General features: G+C 29.9%; 2 pseudogenes across 1 annotated transcript; both read right to left on the reverse strand.

Moving 5' to 3' along the window:
• Window positions 1–2,663: 2,663 nt before the first annotated feature.
• LOC109798374 (scarecrow-like protein 14 pseudogene) lies at window positions 2,664–7,162 on the reverse strand (annotated as a pseudogene). The gene is made up of 2 exons (XR_014428700.1): window positions 5,097–7,162; window positions 2,664–4,972 (listed from the first exon to the last, which is right to left on the reverse strand). The product of XR_014428700.1 is annotated as a scarecrow-like protein 14 pseudogene (transcript).
• Window positions 7,163–9,374: 2,212 nt separating this feature from the next.
• On the reverse strand, window positions 9,375–12,149 carry LOC109798548 (scarecrow-like protein 33 pseudogene; annotated as a pseudogene).
• Window positions 12,150–19,808: the final 7,659 nt, after the last annotated feature.

The raw sequence follows: 19,808 nt of genomic DNA on the forward strand, positions 1-19,808 counted from the left end.
ATATTTGATGTAAGTTAATTCTGAAAATATTGTTATGATAAACTCTGCCATATCAGTTATTACTTTTGATGTGTGTTAGAGAAAGAGAAGCTAAAATGACGTAGAAATAAAGTACAGTAAATGAGGTTTATTTGAGCGTATAGCCGTCGGAACAGGATGGTACGTGGAAATTTGATGATAAAGAAAATAATGTGTTATCTTGATTGTTTGTGAATGCATTTGGAATTTGAAAAGTAAAAGATATGTGGGTCTCATGAATCCGCGTCTTTAATTATTTGCTTTACACCTTTGTTCCCCACTCTTGTTCAATCCATCAACTAATCCAAACCTTTATTAAGAGTTTTCCCAAACCACATAGTAATTGTATATTTGATAACTGTATCTGTCAACACCATCCTGCATGTCATGAGTCATGACATCGTGATTCATGGGTTGGAAGTTGAAGGAAGGAAGAAAGAGACCCTTCACGTTGAAGAGAGAGGGATTCAAATGTGTCCATCCATACACACTTGTCAATGCATCTTTTCATGTTTTTTCATTTATTAATTCTTTAACTAATTTCTCTAGTGCACTATCAAAAAAAAAAAAACTCATTATTATTACCAGGGAGAAAGAGCCACGAACGGAATATTTTCAAGAATAAAAATATATAACAGTGTGGACATTTATTTATAGTTCATTAATAATAATTACTAAAATAATTAATTTTATTCTTTTTATTAATTAAGAATATAATGATCCACAAATTTTTAAGACGAAAAGGGGAAAGAAAAGCTATCTTTTTTATATATTAGTATAAATTTGTATAATTTAAACAATTTTTTATATAAAATGTTTTTGATTGTTTTTTACTTTAATTAAGTTTGTATTCTTTTAAAAAGGGGTAAATTGAACTTTTAGTCCTCCTTTAATGTTTAGTTTGTGATTTTGATCTCCAAATCTTAAATTCACAATTTTAGTCCTCTAATTTTATAAAATTTATAATTTTGCTTATCTTGATGAATATTATTTGTGATCGTTAAAGTTGTAATGTTGGTCATGATATATTATTAAATAAATGACCTAACAATTAGTATTCAATAGATTTAAATATATTTGTAATTTGTAAAATGATTAGATTTTGATTTAAGTCTTTGTGTAGAAAATTTCTTTGTTTTGTTTTTCATCCTTTTAAATTTTGTTTTTGTTCCTTATAAAATATTTTTAATCTTTATAAATTTTGGTTTTGGTTCCTGAAAAAAATATTTATTATTATTATTTTTTTAAAATCTAAAATTATTATTTTTACTTCCTATTGATGATTTTAAGATACAAAAATAACAATTATTTTAAGGACTTATGAAACTTTTTAGAGATGTCATACTTGTCATTAACAGTTATGAGTAGCACTTGAGATAATTACTTAACCTTAATTTTAATGAACAAACAAGTAATTAATAATGATTACATGATAATGGAGATTAAAAATAATAATTCTAAATTTTAGAGGATGATAAAAAAAATTACAAGGACCAAAATTAAAATTTTCTCATTTTGTAAAAACTAAAAACATATTTAAGTCTATTTAATAATTTTGAACAAAAATTTACTTTTTGTTTATTTTTTTTATCTCATAAAAGTCATAAAATAAGATAAAAAATATAAACTAAATATACAATTTGAATTAAATATGACTAAATATTAATTATCATTTTATCTATTTAATATCAGATTATATTAAATGATATAATTTTAATGATTAACGAATGAATATTTAACAAAAAGATCAAAATTATAAATTTTATAAAATTTAAAGACTAAAATTATGAAATTAAAATTATGAATTGGATATTATAGAGTGTAATTTTAATTCTTAAAATAAGTGAGTGATTTTGGTCACTACGATATCTATTAATTTCTATTTAAGTTGACTAAAAATATATTTAACGTAACATTATGTATCTTAATTATTGTCTAATAAACATATTTTTAATTCCAGTAAATATTTCAAAATTTGATTAGTCTCTAAAAATATTCTTATCATGCACCGATCCTCGTTCTTTTCAAATGTGAATGAATTTGGCCTTCATTTTAAGTGGCTTGGGTTAAACATTGAATTGACTAATTATAATCCGATTCCACGTGTACCCTAAAATATAATGCAGATATATTATGGTTTTAATTACAAATTATTAAACTCCGAAAGAACATTATTAATTATATATATATATATATATATATATATATATAATAAAATTAACCACTAGGAGACATGTTACCAAAGAATAATTTGATCTATAATTGTATTTTATTTCTATAATCAATGTAAAAGTCAATATGTCCTTGATTGAACGAAAGATTTACCAATCCTGTAGATTTTCAATACAATTGTATTTTTAGTCCTTTAATATATAGATGGGTGATTTTGTTTCCTAAAATACAATAAATCAGCTTCCACATATAGTTATCAAATTATTGAAATTTAGTCCACCCCTTATTGATTAGTCTAACTTTTACTATCTGAAGATTATGTAAATGACACTTTGTAATGTGACAATAATATCAAATAACATGTTAATTAGTTCATTTAAAGAATAGATTTGGTTCAATAGTTAACATTTTGTCTAATTATTATCATAATGAATCATTTTGTGACGTTGTAATCTCATATGGGATATGATGGTCTTTTTTCTTTCTTTCATGCTGCATGCGGTACTAGTAATTTTATAATATATATAAATATAAATTTAGAAGTATTTTTGAAAAAAATTATTAAAAAAAATATATATATATTTTTTATTTTAAATAAAAAGGTTCTCAAAATCACTTTTAATTTATAACAGACTCTTAATTTATTATCACCTGACAAAATACAATTTACGTCAACTAAATTTTAATAATATAACAGTAACATAATTCATTTCTGCTAACATATTTTTTTATTAGTTAAAATATAATAAAATTTACAAGATTATTATATAAAAAATATTAACTAAAAAATGAGACTAAATTTTTTATATCACTTTTACTAAATTTTAAAATGTAATATTAATATTTCTCTTAAAATTTCACAGAATGAAAATACTTGTGTCATATTACATGCACCAAAAACTCAATTGAGCGTAGTTTTTATTTTATTTTTTTAATCATCTAAATACTGTTTCGTATATTTTGACTAAGTGATACGTGGATTATTTTTAAGTTAAATTAACTATGTAAGAGAAGTACAAGTTTGCACTTTAGTGTATATATGATTGTTGACCATTACTTAGATTGTTCAATGGTAGAGACCCTTTTTTTCTAATCCGAGATCTCGGTGTCTTGAAGGTTGCGGCATAGGTTTGTATTCCCAACCTACCAATTGAACTTTACAAATCAAGAAAGACAAACTTGTCCGGTTCATGGTTTATTGTTTATGTTGAAAATCTCGTATGAATTAGAGACAAAATCATAATAACGTGTATAAGCAAAGAGTAATCGTTTCTCACATTATAAATGGATTTTATAATTGAGTTAAACTTTTAACTGATTTTCTTAAAATAATGTCAGAGTTTATTGATGAATTTATTAAGTCATTGACTATCGAGAGTTGTTATCGAAATACCACAAATGTTCAATCTTGTAAATTTCACGTTAGAGATATCTAATCCTCAACGTGAGATGAATGTGTAAGAAATCTCGTGTCGATTAAAAATAATAAAATTATAAAGTTAATTTTGTATGATTGAATTATGTTTTTAATCCACTTTCTTAAAAGTGTGTCACTCCAATGAAAAATTACCTCATAAAATGAAGAGTGCCTATCGAATTAGATTAGTCTCACGAATTATGATCGCAAACAAAATGCAATGAAAATGATCATATCAAATCAGTTAGTGATCATAACCAATTAATGGGACTCACTGTGGTCAAAGTAAGGGACCCAAGGCTGGAAAAAATTCACAAACGAATACAATGCAGGTGGAAAAAAGTAACAAATCTGATAGAAGTTAATGATGGAGGGGTAATTTAGGCTCTATATATGAATCATCCTTGTGTCCACCTTGTTCATGTAGTTCTGAGGTGTCAAATCCTCAAAAATTAATGTATGGTCTAGAATCAAGTCATCATGTTCAATTTTCACGACTTGTATTCACATTTTTTTTTATTATAAAGAGTTAATGACATATCACATGGAGATTGATTGGAACAATGTTCACAAACCATTCATTAATTTCTTCACTTTTAGCAAATGAAGTATGTTGTGGATTCCTATCCCCACCTTTCCTTTGTTATGATGATCATATATAATGTAATGAAAAGAAACTCGTTAGTCTTCAATAACTTATAAGCAGCTTCTACCTTTTTGGAAGTGGAACGGAAGTTTTCGCCTAACATTCCAAGTAGTTTTGAAGATTTCATTGATTTTTTCTATATGAAAATTTTTCATTGACTTAATTTGTGCAACCAAACAGCATGCAATTTATAAGATCCAAAAAAGTCATATCTTGTTAAGCATTGTTTTCAAACTTAATTTTTGGTGTTTAAGTCATGAACAGAAGGCTAGGAGAAACTAGTTCAAACAGATAGAACATTTATCAGCATATCCTATTAAAGAATATCGCAGGAAAAAGCAATCTGAAAATAGTCATCTGTTTTAAATTAATCACATCCTTGTCAATTTAGTAGCTAATTTGGTGCAAGATACAACATATCCTGCAAAAACATTTTACAAATATATTTAGAAGGATTTGAAATGCCTAAATCATGTTAGTTAGAGAGAAAATAAATCAACATTTAGATTCAAAGTACTGGGGTAAACATGCGATAAGAGCCCTCCTACTCTAGTACTCCCTTCTAATCATTATAGAACTTTGATTACATTAACAAGTCTCAATTCTACCAGAAAAGTGGTGCCAAAATTTTATCAACTTGGTGCAAAGCTCGGTACAATCTTCATCACAGTAACTGAAGGTTAAGCAAGTAGGTCGCCTGATCAGGATACCACCAGAACCTGAAACCATTTAATGAGCAAAATAAGCTTCAAATTTGCAACAAACATGCTCAAATATCTCAACTCTCAAGACTCAAGCAACAAGCAAATGATAACTCTTCTGAACATATTCTTAGAATCGTACCTTTAGTCTAGTATGAGTCCTGAACCGAGTCCAAGAGAATCTCACTATGCCGGCACCCAACAAGTGGAAGCATACAAAATGCGACCCTTCCAACCTTGAAGCATCCAGTTGTCATCTTCATCCAAGACAAAATCTCTGTGGTACCATTCCCTTAACAGAGTCCTAAATTTGGTCACTAATTCCTCATTCAGTGGGAGCTGCTTGAAACCAACCCTCGTATTCCTAATCTTCCACTGTTTGTATGTCTCAGGCCTCTGAACCCTCTCAGAACCTTCACATGCTATAACATTCATAGCCTCCCGACCCACAATCTCTCTCTCAATCAGCATCCTCCATTCGTTTTCACGAGGTATGACAGTGTCACACAGGTCATAAATAGTAGAAAAATGGAAGAGGGCCTCCCTAAACCGTGTGGTAAAGAAAGGAGCATTATATGATCCATTAACAATGGTCTGAGTGAAAATATCCGGATTTATCTTCCTAATCAAATGCAGGACTGCATTTCTAGGACTGTTCACTTCAACAGTCTCATCGAGTAAATTCTCAAACCTCATAAGAGAGTTCACAACAACTAGCTCGCTGCTCTCAATTTGAAGGGCTTCAACTTGAATGGTTTCCCAATTCTTTGATGCTATGGCATGGTACTCAAAGGGAACATTGTAACGCTTACAATAGTTAGCTAGACGGCTACCTGTCTCCTCATTTTTTTGTGTGGGACGAAAGCCAGGTTGGGGAAACTCTATCCCTGTGATCCTCATCTTGGGAGGTCCACCTTCTCTATTTGATAAAAACTTAATAAGCATTGGCCATTGAAAACCATATAGGATGCCAAAATCAATAATATGAACAGTTTCTGCCTTGGCAGCTGCTTTCATAATCATTGTATTTGCAAATAAATATGTAAACTTCTTGAAAGGGGTGGCAGATAGAAAAACCTGGTGTGCCTTGAGAAACTCAGCAGCAGTGTTCTTCTTAGAGTTGAGAATAGAAAACATTCCTTGTGCAGTGTTGCCATCACCAACCATGCGTGCCTCAAGGCCATTGGCAAAGTAATGAGCCATCCTCTGTGATGCGTCTCCAATGGGAGAAGAGTGCTGCCTTATCTGCTTTAACAATTTATTGGCAGTTATGTTGTCATTAGCATACACAGATTGTGAACACATGAACAGAAGATTCCTCATATCAACTGTTTCTTTGTTCCTCTCTTGTTTCTTAGGACGAGCCTTCCCTCCATTTTGGAAACAACTTTGTTCACTACACAAGGTTTCCACACTTAGCAACACCGTCCGATCAAACGCATCTGACAAGTCACTCTCATCAACAAGGCTAAGTGCTGATTGCTTGTTACTTCTCCCTTCTTCGTAACCATCATCTTCTGCTTCTATGTTTTGTATCTCTTGGCGCTCGTGATTCTTCCTACTCTTGGAACCATAGGAATTATGTCCAAACATGTTGATTGGTTGATGTTGTTCACCATTTGAATCTAGAGCAGTTAAAAGGTTAGTCCCTGGAGGAAGAAACTTGGTAGCTTCCTCCAACCCTCTCCTAAACTGGGAAACGGGATCAGCATCATGGAAAGTATTGTGTGACAATAGTTTGGCAACGGAAGAATCGAAAATTGAGAGTCCATGAGTAACAGTAACTGAAGGTGGCGGAGAAAGCGAAGTTTCATCTGAAAAGTTGTGGTTGGTGGAGTTGGTTTCAGCTTGGGGACTGTGCACAAGAGGTAGGTTTCCGGTGAGAGCTTGGTAGAAGGATTTTTCGGTAAGTTGCAAGGAAAGTGAATCATAGAATGGCCTTTGTTCAACGCTCTCTTCCATGAGGATGTGGCTTATGAACTTGACGGTCTCTGAGAAGTCGTTGTCTTCCATGGTTGCCAAATGAGTCTTCACCAAACAATACTTAAATAGGGTCTTATTGTTGGAAGAAAGAAAGACAAAGCATGAATTCATGACATAGTTATAGAAGATATGGTTATGGAAAGTAGAGGAATCGAGCCGCCATAATTTATTGGTGGCTTCAAAAACGTTGCGTCATTTTAAATAGTCACACTAACAGCACCAATTTTGACTACTATGAGCATGAGGATGGCTATTCCAAGTATCCATACAACTTGATAACAATCTTTTTTAATACAATTTTTTTATTAACAGTTAATTTTATTAAAGAAAATTATAAATTTGTCATCGTTCTTTATAAAATAATACTCGTATTAGATTAATATTATAAGTAACACACTAAATTTCTTGAGATTACATAAATATCTATTCTTATAATAGTAAATTTTAATTTAACTGAACCTTATAAAATCGGCTTATAAGATAATGAGTGTTTTTCACTTATATACTAAGTAATTATTTTTTTCAATACACTCCCTCACGTTCAGCACTATTGGGTTTGGTACGTAGATAAATGATGAGTAATCTTTTTTAATGATCTGGGATGACTCTAGTAACATCTTAGAATAATAGATTTTAGTCTAACTAAACTTTTCAAAATCGACTTATAAGATAAAAGGTGTTTTTCACTTATATATTATTTAATTGTCTAATTTCTAATCGATATAAAACTTGAGTTTTTTTTTCTCCAATATCTCTTGCTTTTTTATACTTACAATAACATGTTTAATTGTTTAAAAAATATTTCACTATTACTCTTTAAATATTATATATTTTTTAATCATTTAAAAAATATGACATTATTAAAATGACTCATTATAAAGAAAGTTAATGTAGTTGATAAAAAAAAATCCAGGATGTTAGTTTAATTTTACGAAAATTCAAGGAATTTTGGTGTAGTTTATTTAAATTAAAATATTGTTTGATTTTTTTTTATAAGAATGAATTAAAATATTTCTTATATTATTTATAAAAAAATAATATCATTGGTTAAAGTATTTTCATTTTAAAAAATAGTTGGTAAAATAAGTGTTGATTTTAGATTTTTTTTAATAATTTTTCTTTGAGAAGAGGTTTTCTAATAGTTAAGAAACATTACCTATAATAACGTATATAAACAACCATTCTTCCGTAAAAATTTTCAACTCATTTACTATAATGATGAATGATATATTCTGCAATATTCACTTACATGTTATGTTGGTGGTACTAGTGATATTAAATTTGATTTCTTTAACTAATATTTTAAGTTTGAGTTTTATATTTGAAAATAATATGATTGGGAGATGATTTTTCACTAAAGATGATCAACTACACAAAATTAGCCATTAACAAAATTTAGTAGATATTTGAATACTAAAAATAATTGATTATTGACTGTTTAATTATGTACTCTTTGTGTCTCTTTGAACCTATATATAAGTAAAAAATGTTCAATTTTTTTTTACTTAAAATATAAGTAAATTCTAATTAATTTAATTTCACTTAATATTTTTAACCTAAAAATATCTCTAAAATATTATAGGAGAGCACTATTACTATAAGTGTGGTTAATGTTATGAATATTTAATGGTGATTATCCATTATTATCATTCATATTTCACCTTAATATTATTAACTTATTGATAACCATTTATGTTTATAAATAAGTTATTTCATTATTGAAAATAGTACAAAAAACTCTATATTCTTTCTTTTATGTTTTTTTCTATACCTTTACTTCTTTTTCTCTATTACTTCTATATTATAATTTATATGACTTTATATTAATTTTCATAACACATTATCAATATGATAGTCTTTTCTCTATTGGTATCGTAATCTACAAGATAAATTTGTGAAAATTTTTCTTAAAGAAAGTCATAATTTTCAAATTTATATTTCAAGATTAGCTATTTTATTTAGAATCATATTTTATCTTTAATCATATTTTTCATATTATGTATTTGATAGTATATTTATATTATTCTTAACAAATATTTGATAGTATCTAGACATTAACAAATATACTTTCTTTCTATTACTATTTTTTTCTCTCTTTTTATCTTTGTTTTTATATCATTGTTTGTCACTTCAAATGTATGATTCAAACAATATTATGAAATTTTAGCAAACCAAATATCAATTTCTAAGATAATGCCATTGTTTACAACATTTTTTTTCTTTTCTAACAATGTAAAAGCATATTCTTCTTCAAGGATTGTTGCGAATGATAACACAAAGAGTAACATGATTTTCTTTTTAATTTAGTAAATTTTTAGAACATAATTAATAGATTTTTTCGTGTAAAAATAATATAAATGTAGAGATGAAATTTACTATAAATCTTTATTGAAACTTATAATTAATATTATAATTTTAATTCTTTAAAAGATATTATCCGGTCTTAATTAAATACAACAAATTTGATTTTTTTTAATTTTTATTATAAATAACAATCATTAATTTTGTATATTACACAAGATTAATTTTCTTTTATATATTTCATTTGTTGTTAATTTTATTTTCTATAAATTTACTTATAATTAACATTAAATATAATAATGAATATATTTAAAATAAAATTTAAATTTATAGTAGAATTAATTAAAAATAATTATATAAATTACTTTTATTGATATGGATGGTTTATCAGTTTAATTAGAAATAGAATGTTTAATTTATATGATATTTTCTTATATTTTGTATAATAAATAAATATATTTTTATATCATATATTGGTCGGGCCAGCGATAGATACATTACCTATAAGTAAGATTGGCCTCTGTTGGAGTGAGCTGAAAGATATATCATAAATGTGATGGGACAAATAAAAATTCTTCATTCTTCTCCCCCTCTCAACCAAGAGTTCCGTCCTTGATCGTATTTGATTTTCATCAACTGTAAAAACTCGTTCGTGCTAAGAAAAAAATCATTTATAACACTCTTGGGTGTACAAATGTTATTTTTCCTATCCTCAATTTCGATTACCCACGTAGTCGCAAAATTTGGAAACTACAGACTCACTTCTGCATTAAATTGGACAGTAACATGATTTTGAATTTTCAGGAATGTGAAACTAAATTAAAATGGACTATTAATTAAATGGAAAATTCACGTTGAACAGCCTTTGAAAAATTAAAAACACTTAAGAATGTAATATCTAGATGCGTGAAAAAGAAAAAAAGAAAGACGTAAATAACATAAGTTGAAGCTTTAAGGTTTAACAGGGAAAATAAAGAGTGGATTGGATTGGATTGTTGGAGTAGAGTTCAGTAGTAGCATGCGACTATGCACTATGCACTATGCACTATGCAGTATGCACTATGCAGGTACCCAACAAGAGGAAGCATACAGAATACGACCTTTCCAACCTTGAAGCATCCAACTGTTATCTTCATCTAAGAAAAAATCTGTGTGGTACCATATTCCCTTAACTGATTCCTACATTTTTCCATTAATTCCTCATTCAGTGGAAGCGGCTTGAAACCAGCTCTAGTGTTCCTAACATGCCACTGTTTGTATGTCTCGGGCCTCTCAATCCTTTCACACCCTTCGCATGCTATAACATTCATAGCCTCCCGACCCACAATCTCTCTCTCAATCAACATCCTCCATTCATTTTCACGAGCTATGACAGCGTCACACATGTCATAAATAGCAGAAAAATAGAAGACTGCCTCCCTAAACCGTGTGGTAAAGAAAGGAGCATTATATGATCCATTAGTGATCAAATGCAGTACTGCATTTCTAGGACTGTTTTCATGAAAAGTCTCATCCAGTAAATTCTCAAACCTCATGAGAGAGTTCACAGCAACTAGCTCGTTGCGCTCAATTTGAAGGGCTTCAACCTGAATGGTTTCCCAGTTTTTTGATGCTATGGCATGGTACTCAAAGGGAACATTGTAACGTTTGCAATAGTTAGCTAGATGGCGACCCATTTCCTCAATTTTTTGTGTGGGACGAAAGCCAGGTAGAGGAAACTCTATCCCTGTGATCCTCAACTTGGGAGGTCCACCTTCTCTATTTGATAAAAACTTAATAAGCATTGGCCAATGAAAACCATATAGGATGCCAAAATCAATAATATGGACGGTTTCTGCCTTGGAAGCTGCTTCCATAATCATTTTACTTGCAAAGAAATGTTTAAACTTCTTGAGAGGGCAAGTGGAAAGAAAAGCCTGGTATGACTTCAAAAGCTCAGTAGCAGTGACCCTTTTAGAGTTCAAAACAGAAAACATTCCTTGTGCACTCGTGCCATCAGCCCATCACCAACCAAGCGTGCCTCGAGGCCATTGGCAAAGTAATGAGCCAACCTCTGTGATGCATCGCCAAAGGGAGAAGAGTGCTGCCTTATCTGCTTTAACAATTCATTGGTAGTTCTGTTGTCATTGGCATAGATAGATTGTGCACACATCAACAGAAGATTCCTCAACTCCACTGTTTCTTTCTTCCTCCCTTTTTTCTTAGAACGACCCTTCCCTCCACTTTGCAAATAATGTTCAATACACACGTTTTCGTCGCTTAGAAACACCCGATCAATAGCCTCTGATAGGTCAGTCTCATCAGCAAGACTAAGTGCTGATTGCTTGTTACTTCTCCCTTCTTCCTCTTCTTCTTCCATGGTATCTCTCTCATGGCGCTCGTGATTCTTCTTACGTACCCTTCAAGGTTACAAGGTTAGATCCTGGAGGAAGAAACCTACTAGCTTCCTCCAAGCCTCTCCTAAACTGGGAAACAGAATCAGCATCGTTGAACATATTGTGTGACATCAGTTTGGCATTCGAAGAATAAACAGTAACTGAAGGTGGTTGAGAAAGGGCGTGGGGATTAAACTGAATAGCAGAATCTAGAAAAGGGAGCTCCAACTCGCGAAAATTTTCATCTAAAGAATTGTTGTTGTTGGTGGTGGTGGTGGTAGTTTCACCTTCGGGAGTGAGAACAAGAGGGTGCTGATTAGGAGAGAGAGGTAGAGTACCAGTGAGAGCATCGTAGAAGGATTTTTCGGTAAGTTGCAAGGTGGATGAATCATAGAAGGGGCTCTGATCAACATTGTCTTCCATGAGGATCTGGTTAATGAACTTGGCTGTTTCTGAGAAGTCGTTGTCCTCCAACAAAGGATCCTCAATGAAGGATTCGTTGCTGCAAAAGCATGAGCATTTGCCTCCATTGCAACACTCAGGCTTTGTTTGGATTTGAGGATGGAAAAGGGGGAGTGGAAAAAGTAGAGATTTAAAAGGAAAGTGAAGTTCTTGATTAAGGGAAAGTGAGTGGAAAGTGTAGAGAAAGTTTGTGAATGAATTGATTGATGTGATAGATAAAAATAAATTTTTTAATTGATAATTGTGTAAGATTACTATTTTGCCCTTAGGTTAAAAAAAAGTTTATAATTATTATAATTAAAAGATAAATATATAAATTTTAACTAAAAAAATTATAAAATATTAAATTAAAAATAATTTAATTTAAATAATAATAATATTAATAAAAATGAAAATAATAATATTTATAATAATAAATAATAATAACAAAATATATTATGATAATTATATTTTGTAACATTATTTTATTAATGTTTATGAAAGTGTTATTATTTTAATTTTATAAACATGTATTACTTTATTTATTTTTTATTTCCACTTTTTATGTCAATATTTAAATAATACAATAAAATTTTTGAAAGTTAATTAATAAATTAAAAAAATTGATAAATCATTAACATAAATTAGAATGAAATGAAGATACATTTGTTAATTGTACAAGTTAACTTTTACGAATTAAAAAATTAAAAAATTTATAACATTACAAAGTAGATGAGTAATAACATATTTGTAAAATAGAACAGAAAATACAATTCAGTCATCAATTAAGTAAACAATAATTAAATTCAATTCTAAATCATTATCCATTTCTTCATTGTCTAAACTAACAACATCGATATTTTCATTTGGCATCTGAATATTTTTCGAAATAACAAAATGCATTTTTGATAATCGATTATGCAAGGCCATAATCGATTATGTGGCCAAGCATAAACGATTATACTTCCTTCGTATATGCTTCCACGCATGCATGACAGCCGCACCCTTTGACCATTATGAGCAGACAAAGCCGCCCGCGAACCTTCGCAGTTCAGACTTCAGACTACAGAGGAGTAGAAGGGGATGTATGTACGCAATGAATACTATATATAGTATACTACGTTAATAGTTACTATAATTGGATGTTTGATGTTGATGTCGCTACTGTTCTATAAAGTGCTGGGACTGGAATAATGAGACACTTGAGGATAATGCGCGCAGATGTTTAATTCAGTGTTTTGAATATTTTATACCATAATTCTTAGAATAAGCATCCAATTTAATCTATGAAAGATGATATAAGCGATCAATACGTTTCAAAAAGATTTTCATAAATTTTAATTTCACTGTACAAATTAGTATTTCTGTTATATTTAATTACTAACTCTTTTATTTCAAGATCATGTAAGAATTATAAATCAAGTAAATTTAGACACATAATAAAATATGGTTTAATTTTTAATTTAATTAAAAATAGTTAAAGTAACTTTTGAATGATTTATTTCTTTTCACTCACTTTCATACTTGGTATTTCCTTTCACTCATGAAACTAGTATGTGTGAGACAAAACTCATTTATACTAGACAAGGATTTGAAATATTGTCGAGGAGGACCCTTAGTTAACAATGCCGAAATAGCAAGGACAAGTGAAAATAAAAATTCCTTGGATTTCTAATTATTCATGAAATCTTTAATAGAGTTTTATTTTCATAGTAACATAGATGACCATTTTCATTAAATTCTTCCTTACTTCTACTATAGAAATTATGCAATTTATTAAATATAGCAGAAACATTCATATTCGATTGACACATCTTTAATTGAATTTCAGAACGATCACTCATTTTCCTAGACCCAAAATTCAACAATTTAAGGTTTAAAATCCTAAACTTATAGACAAAGCAAACAAAGAAATTACAAATGGCTCTTGACTTCTTCATAAAACCCAACAACAACATTTTACATTAACCAGAGCTCTCATAAACAAAATATTTAAACATGACAAATTGCTAATTGAAAAGTACCAAAATATTGCATTATGGTTCATATTAGATGATTAGGAGAAAGAACAACCAATTGAAAGAGAGAATAGGTGTCAACATGACACTTAACTATTGACTATTCAAGAAACTAATAGAGTTTGAGTATAACAGAATGATTAATTTACATAACATAATTAAAATTTAGGGATTCAAATGTCACGAAAAATCTTTTAGGGACCTATCGATTAGTCACCTCTATCATCTTTTAAGTACTAAATTGGGTGTTTATTCATAATTTTAACTTTTCTTACTTGTGAAGTGGTCAAAACATCACAAGAAGGTGGGGTTGAATTGTGACTTGGTCATTTTCCTGAAAATTTTACCCTTCTAAACTTTTGCTCAAGTTGCCTTTGTGTTTAGAAGTTATAGACATAAATGTCTCATTATGCAAAAGGATTTATTCATGAGCTCATGTTCAAAAGATTATAACTATCTTATCTGTATATCTTAGAAGCTTATGTTTATGCTTAGAACATCATTCATAAATCAAAAGTATTTCTCATAAAATTGATGTTATAAAAACATTACTTCATGCTATCAAGGTTTAATATTTAGAAGGTTTTTGCGTTATTTATTAAGTTTAAAAAGATATAGTTTAACAATCTTTTTTTCCTTAGAAGTATATTTAACACTCAAATGAAATATGTATGACAGTTAATAACATAATGTACAAAAAATGTAAAAGAATACTACACACAAGAATTTTATACTAATTCACTCTAACTAGGCTACATCTAGTCCTCACCCAAACTGATGAGATTACTATTAACATCACCACCATTGTTGGATACATTAACAACAATACCAACTCTTTGTTGGATTTCCTTGCCATCAACTTTGGACTTCAACAACTCCTTCATCACAACACCCACTTGGTCTTGGCTTAGAGCACCCACTCAACCATGACACTTACTTGGCCATGAGAAAGAGAGAATCTAGTATTCTTTGCCTCTATGGGCATCTTATGTATTCTCCACCTCTCTAGGCATCACAAGTATTTTCCACCTCTCTAGGCATCCACTCAACCATGAAAGCCGCCTGGCCATGGGAGAGACAAAATACAAGCATTCTTTCACCTCTTCAAGTTGTCTAACCTCGTCAAACTATCATCTTAGAGACTCTTTCTAAGCTACCCACTTTTCATCTTATCACTTTTCTCACAACCAAACTTCTATCTGTTTGGGTGATTTGGGATAAAAAAAACACATTACATATAAAGAGAAAGTGTTTGGGGGTAATATATAGTTAATCAACACTCATGTATTGGACTCTTCATGGCAGCTCTATTGTACTTCACTCCATTTTTTGCATTTTCAATTTTAGAGAAGTGTTGGAGTGAAGAAGAGTTTATTAATGACTTGGAGTGGTGTAGGCTCTCTCCTATGTGTTTTGTAGTTGTATTTGGTCAATATTTAGGTCACATGGGATGACCTAGCTATTAGAGCATGTCTTGTTTCCTAAGTCATGTGCTAACATCACATATTTTTCTTACATAAACAAGGCTTCTTAGATAAGGGGGCCTTCTAAGCATGTTTTGAGTTCTATTTTCTCTTATAGGAAAATTTACTAATATAGTCCCCGTGATTTGAGTATTTTGACCCTTTAAATTGCCAAATTACTTTTTGATGTCTTCATATAACTTGTAGATATATTTGTCATTGATCATAAGAAATTAGTTTCATGTTATTTGGATCTTTGTAGTAAAATATATTCCCAAAACATTGTAATAGTATCATGTTGTTCTAAATAGAGCAAAGTTTCCATAGTGCATACATAATTTGTTATTGATAAAGACCTTATTTGCTCATGACTTCTTCATCAAAGTTGTAAATATTTTTTTTTATCTTTCCATAGCCACCAAGTTTGGCTCAAAATCATGTATACAAGTTTAGATATGCTCAAAATATTGCACTATGTTAGTGTTGCAACTTAAAATGACATTTTCACATCTTGATTGCCATATTTTTCAATGATCTAGGCCTTTTGGTGCACGAGTTATTCATAAAGGTTGTAAATAATTATTCTAGTTTTCCATAGTCACAAGTTTTGGCTCAATATCATGTCTACAACTCAAGGTATATACAAAATACAACAACTATGTTTTGTAGTCAAGATCAACACCATCTGCAACTCCTTTTGCAATTTTGCACATGATTTAATCCATATAAGCTCTTGACTTCTTCATAAATAATGTAGATACTTCTCCAGGCTTTTCCATAGTGTTGAGATTTCCGTTGAAACACTTTTGTTAATATTTGTAAATTCGTTTAATTCTATCAACGGTCTCAAACACGGCAAGTATACCGGCCGTTCAAGTAGTAAAAATATCGTATCCACAGGGATTAGAAGGTAAAATAAGCATTTATTGACTATTCGTGACTAAAGAATAATTCCAATTTATAGTTTGTCATGTAAATGTGAGATGAAGAGCATGACTATTGGAATGTTAAAACTATAAAAAGATTAGTTTTAGAATGGGAAAGAGTAGAAATGGGATAATGGTATTGTGAGGCTGTGGGGGTCAGATTTCACCGAACGTAACACTAATGTATCCTTAATCTCTTGTTAAATTCATTGCTTAGTCAACCCAATAGTTTACTCAAACCTAATCCCTTAGAGCAAGAGCCTAGATGTGGATATTGAATATCAATCCCTTGAGTACCCAATATCTACATCCGCATTACGGGCTAGGGTTTAAGACTACTAATGGGCTAAGCTCCATTCCTAGATACATTTCCCACTAGGCATTTGTTTCAGAGCTAGTTTCAAGGGTTATTTTCCAATACCCAATGGAACCTATATCATGCAATGAGATTAAATCCAAAGCAAGCATTAAGAATAGAAACATAAACAACAATGAATGAAACAACATGTATATATATCATAAAAACCGTAAGGATTACAATAGAATTCGTTGGTTACATCTAACCCCACAAAAATGGGTGAAACCACTCAACACAGAGGGTAAATACAAAATAGAGATGAAGGGAGAAATGAAGAACCGAAGGAAAGACCCACACACGAACGGCTTCAAGCTCCGAGAATCCCTTCCACAGCTCCCAAAACGCGCCCAATGTGTGAATGGGGGTTTCTCCCCCGAAAATGGCTTCAAATACGAGCTTGGGGAGTCAGATTAGGGTTTCGCGCCCGGCGCATAAGTCTTCGCGCCCGGCGCGGGGCCTTCCAGATACTCTCTGCCTTAGGACAAGCCCGGCGCAATTCACATTACGCCCGGCGCAATGGCTCCCAGAGGTGAGATACTCTGTTTTGCTCGCCTGGCGCGGATCACCTTGCGCCCGGCGCAGAACCTCTTCTCTGCTCCTTAGCTTCTTAGATTTCCAATCCTAAGAGTCTTCAACTTTCCACTCTTCCTCAATACCTGCACAAAAAATGAGGTGGATTAAGGTATTGTTAGATGAATTTGGGTTAGTTATATCTGCACACAAAATGAACCAAAAAGAGAACAATTATATTGCAATGGTTCAAAGGATGAGTGGAATTTGTTCAATAAGTCTCATCCAAAAAGAGGTAAAATTGAGACTTAACACATAGCCACCAAGATCTCCTCAAATGAATTCCTATAGCTCCATATATCATACAAATGGACTTCATAATCTTCTAAAGATTTTCACTGTTAAATGCATAGTTACATCCATTCTGAATCATTTTGAAGTTTCATTCTAATATTTATGTCACATTGATTTTATTTTATTTGGCTTAAACTTATTCTTTTTTGTCCACCTTCTAAGAGTCATTCTAAATAAATCTTGAGTTTACTTTAATTGTTATTCTAAATAAATTAAGCAAACTCATTGGTAACATAAATATTCAAAAAGCTTATAACGTTTGTTCGTAAGGTTTGTCATGATTAAAACATAAAGGATTTGGACTCAAAAACTTCTTTTTAGCTCAACATCTTTGATTGAAAGTCCGTATGATTGAGTTTGTTAGATCAGAATTTTGAAAATATCGAGCATCACATAGTTGAGTAATCGTAGCAATATGATCCATCATATATCTGAAGACTTATCTACAATGTCTTATTTCTTAACAAGTCTCAAGTTGTAAAGTTTCTTTGAGGTATCTTAATAGTTTATGAGAACTTTAATGAGACTAGACGTTATACGTGAGTTGTTCTTAATTGCCTAAATCGGAGAATTTGCATAACTATCAATTACACATCAAATTTGTTGGAGGTATGACCTTTGTGGACATGAGAGATTTATGAGTCCTTAAATTTAGACATATTTTAATTGTTAGACACCTTAATGACACTCACAAGAGGATAAAGTAAATTTGATTCAATATTAAAATATTAATTTAAACTTGTAATTAGAAAAGAGAAAAAAAAATATTCAAAGGGTGTTTTTGGTCTATTTGTGGATGTTTACATATCTTTTTTTGGAGATTTAGATGTATAACTTCACAAATGAACTTATCAATGTAAATTAATATATTTTAATTGTTAGACACCGTAATACACTCACAAGAAGACAAAATAAATCTTATTCAACATTAAAATATTAATTTAAGCTTTGAATTAGAAAAGAGAAAATAAAAAATAAAATTAGTTGTTTAAAGGGTGCTTTTGGCTATTTGTAAGTGTCCAAATATCTTTTTCAACGATTTAGATGTATGATTCCACGAATGACACCACTTATTAATGTAAATGCTCCACTTACAAGTCATTTGTTATACAAAAAATTTTAATTTTTTAGGATATTTGAATTTGAGAATACTAATTTTTTACATTAGTTTATTAATTATAAAAGACTAAATTACACTTTTTTGTTATTTTTTAAATTACATGATTTTTATCTTCTAATTTTTAATGACACAATTTTAGTTCCCTAATCAATTGAATGATGACATTAATGCTAACATTAACATGTCATTTTGATGATGATGATATAGCAACTTACATGATAATATTATATTCTAATTATAGTCTAATGGTACTCTAGTAATAATTCGGATGATGTTGATATGAGAAGAAAATATAAGATTTATTTACACAAGCATAAAAAGTGACCTTGTGAAAGTTACTATTCATGACTTTTACTATAAAAGTTATCATTTAAATCACTAAGTTACTTAACTTTTATAATTATATTATATAATCATTATTGTGTATGTTAAATTTTTTTCTTAAAATTCTTTATTTAATGTTAATCTAATTTAATACTAATAAATAATAAATTTATTTAATAAAATATTATCTCGTTTAATAAATTAATTATATAATTTATTATTATTTAATATATTTTTTATAAAAAAAATATAAACATGCATTATAAAATGGAGACTAAAAAAAGTGAAAAAGTACACTTTCTATTTTCGGCTGTTTGCTTGATTTTGGCATTTTCTGTTTTCATTTTTAAAGAAAACAAAAGGAATAACAGTATAACACTAAAAAGATGTTTTATGTTAATTTTAGAAAATGTTTTCTTTAAAAATATTTTTAAATGAAGCTCAATTTTAAGAACAAAATAATATCATTTTTGATATTTTCAGAAACACTCATTCGAAAATATGGTGGCAAATTGTAATTATCCGATTTTTTTTTTTTTTTGTTGTCAATTTGTCTGCAAACATGAGCACTCCACTTTAGGCTTGTTTTTTTGGTTCATAATCTCATTATAGAATTTTTATTTTTTAATAGCAGTCTCGTCTTTCTTAAAGTCAAATAATTATTGTTTTCAGTCAAACGGT

Source organism: Cajanus cajan, chromosome 8 (genome assembly GCF_000230855.2).
Source record: "Cajanus cajan strain Asha chromosome 8, NIPB_CcT2T_4, whole genome shotgun sequence".
Taxonomy (NCBI): domain Eukaryota; kingdom Viridiplantae; phylum Streptophyta; class Magnoliopsida; order Fabales; family Fabaceae; genus Cajanus; species Cajanus cajan.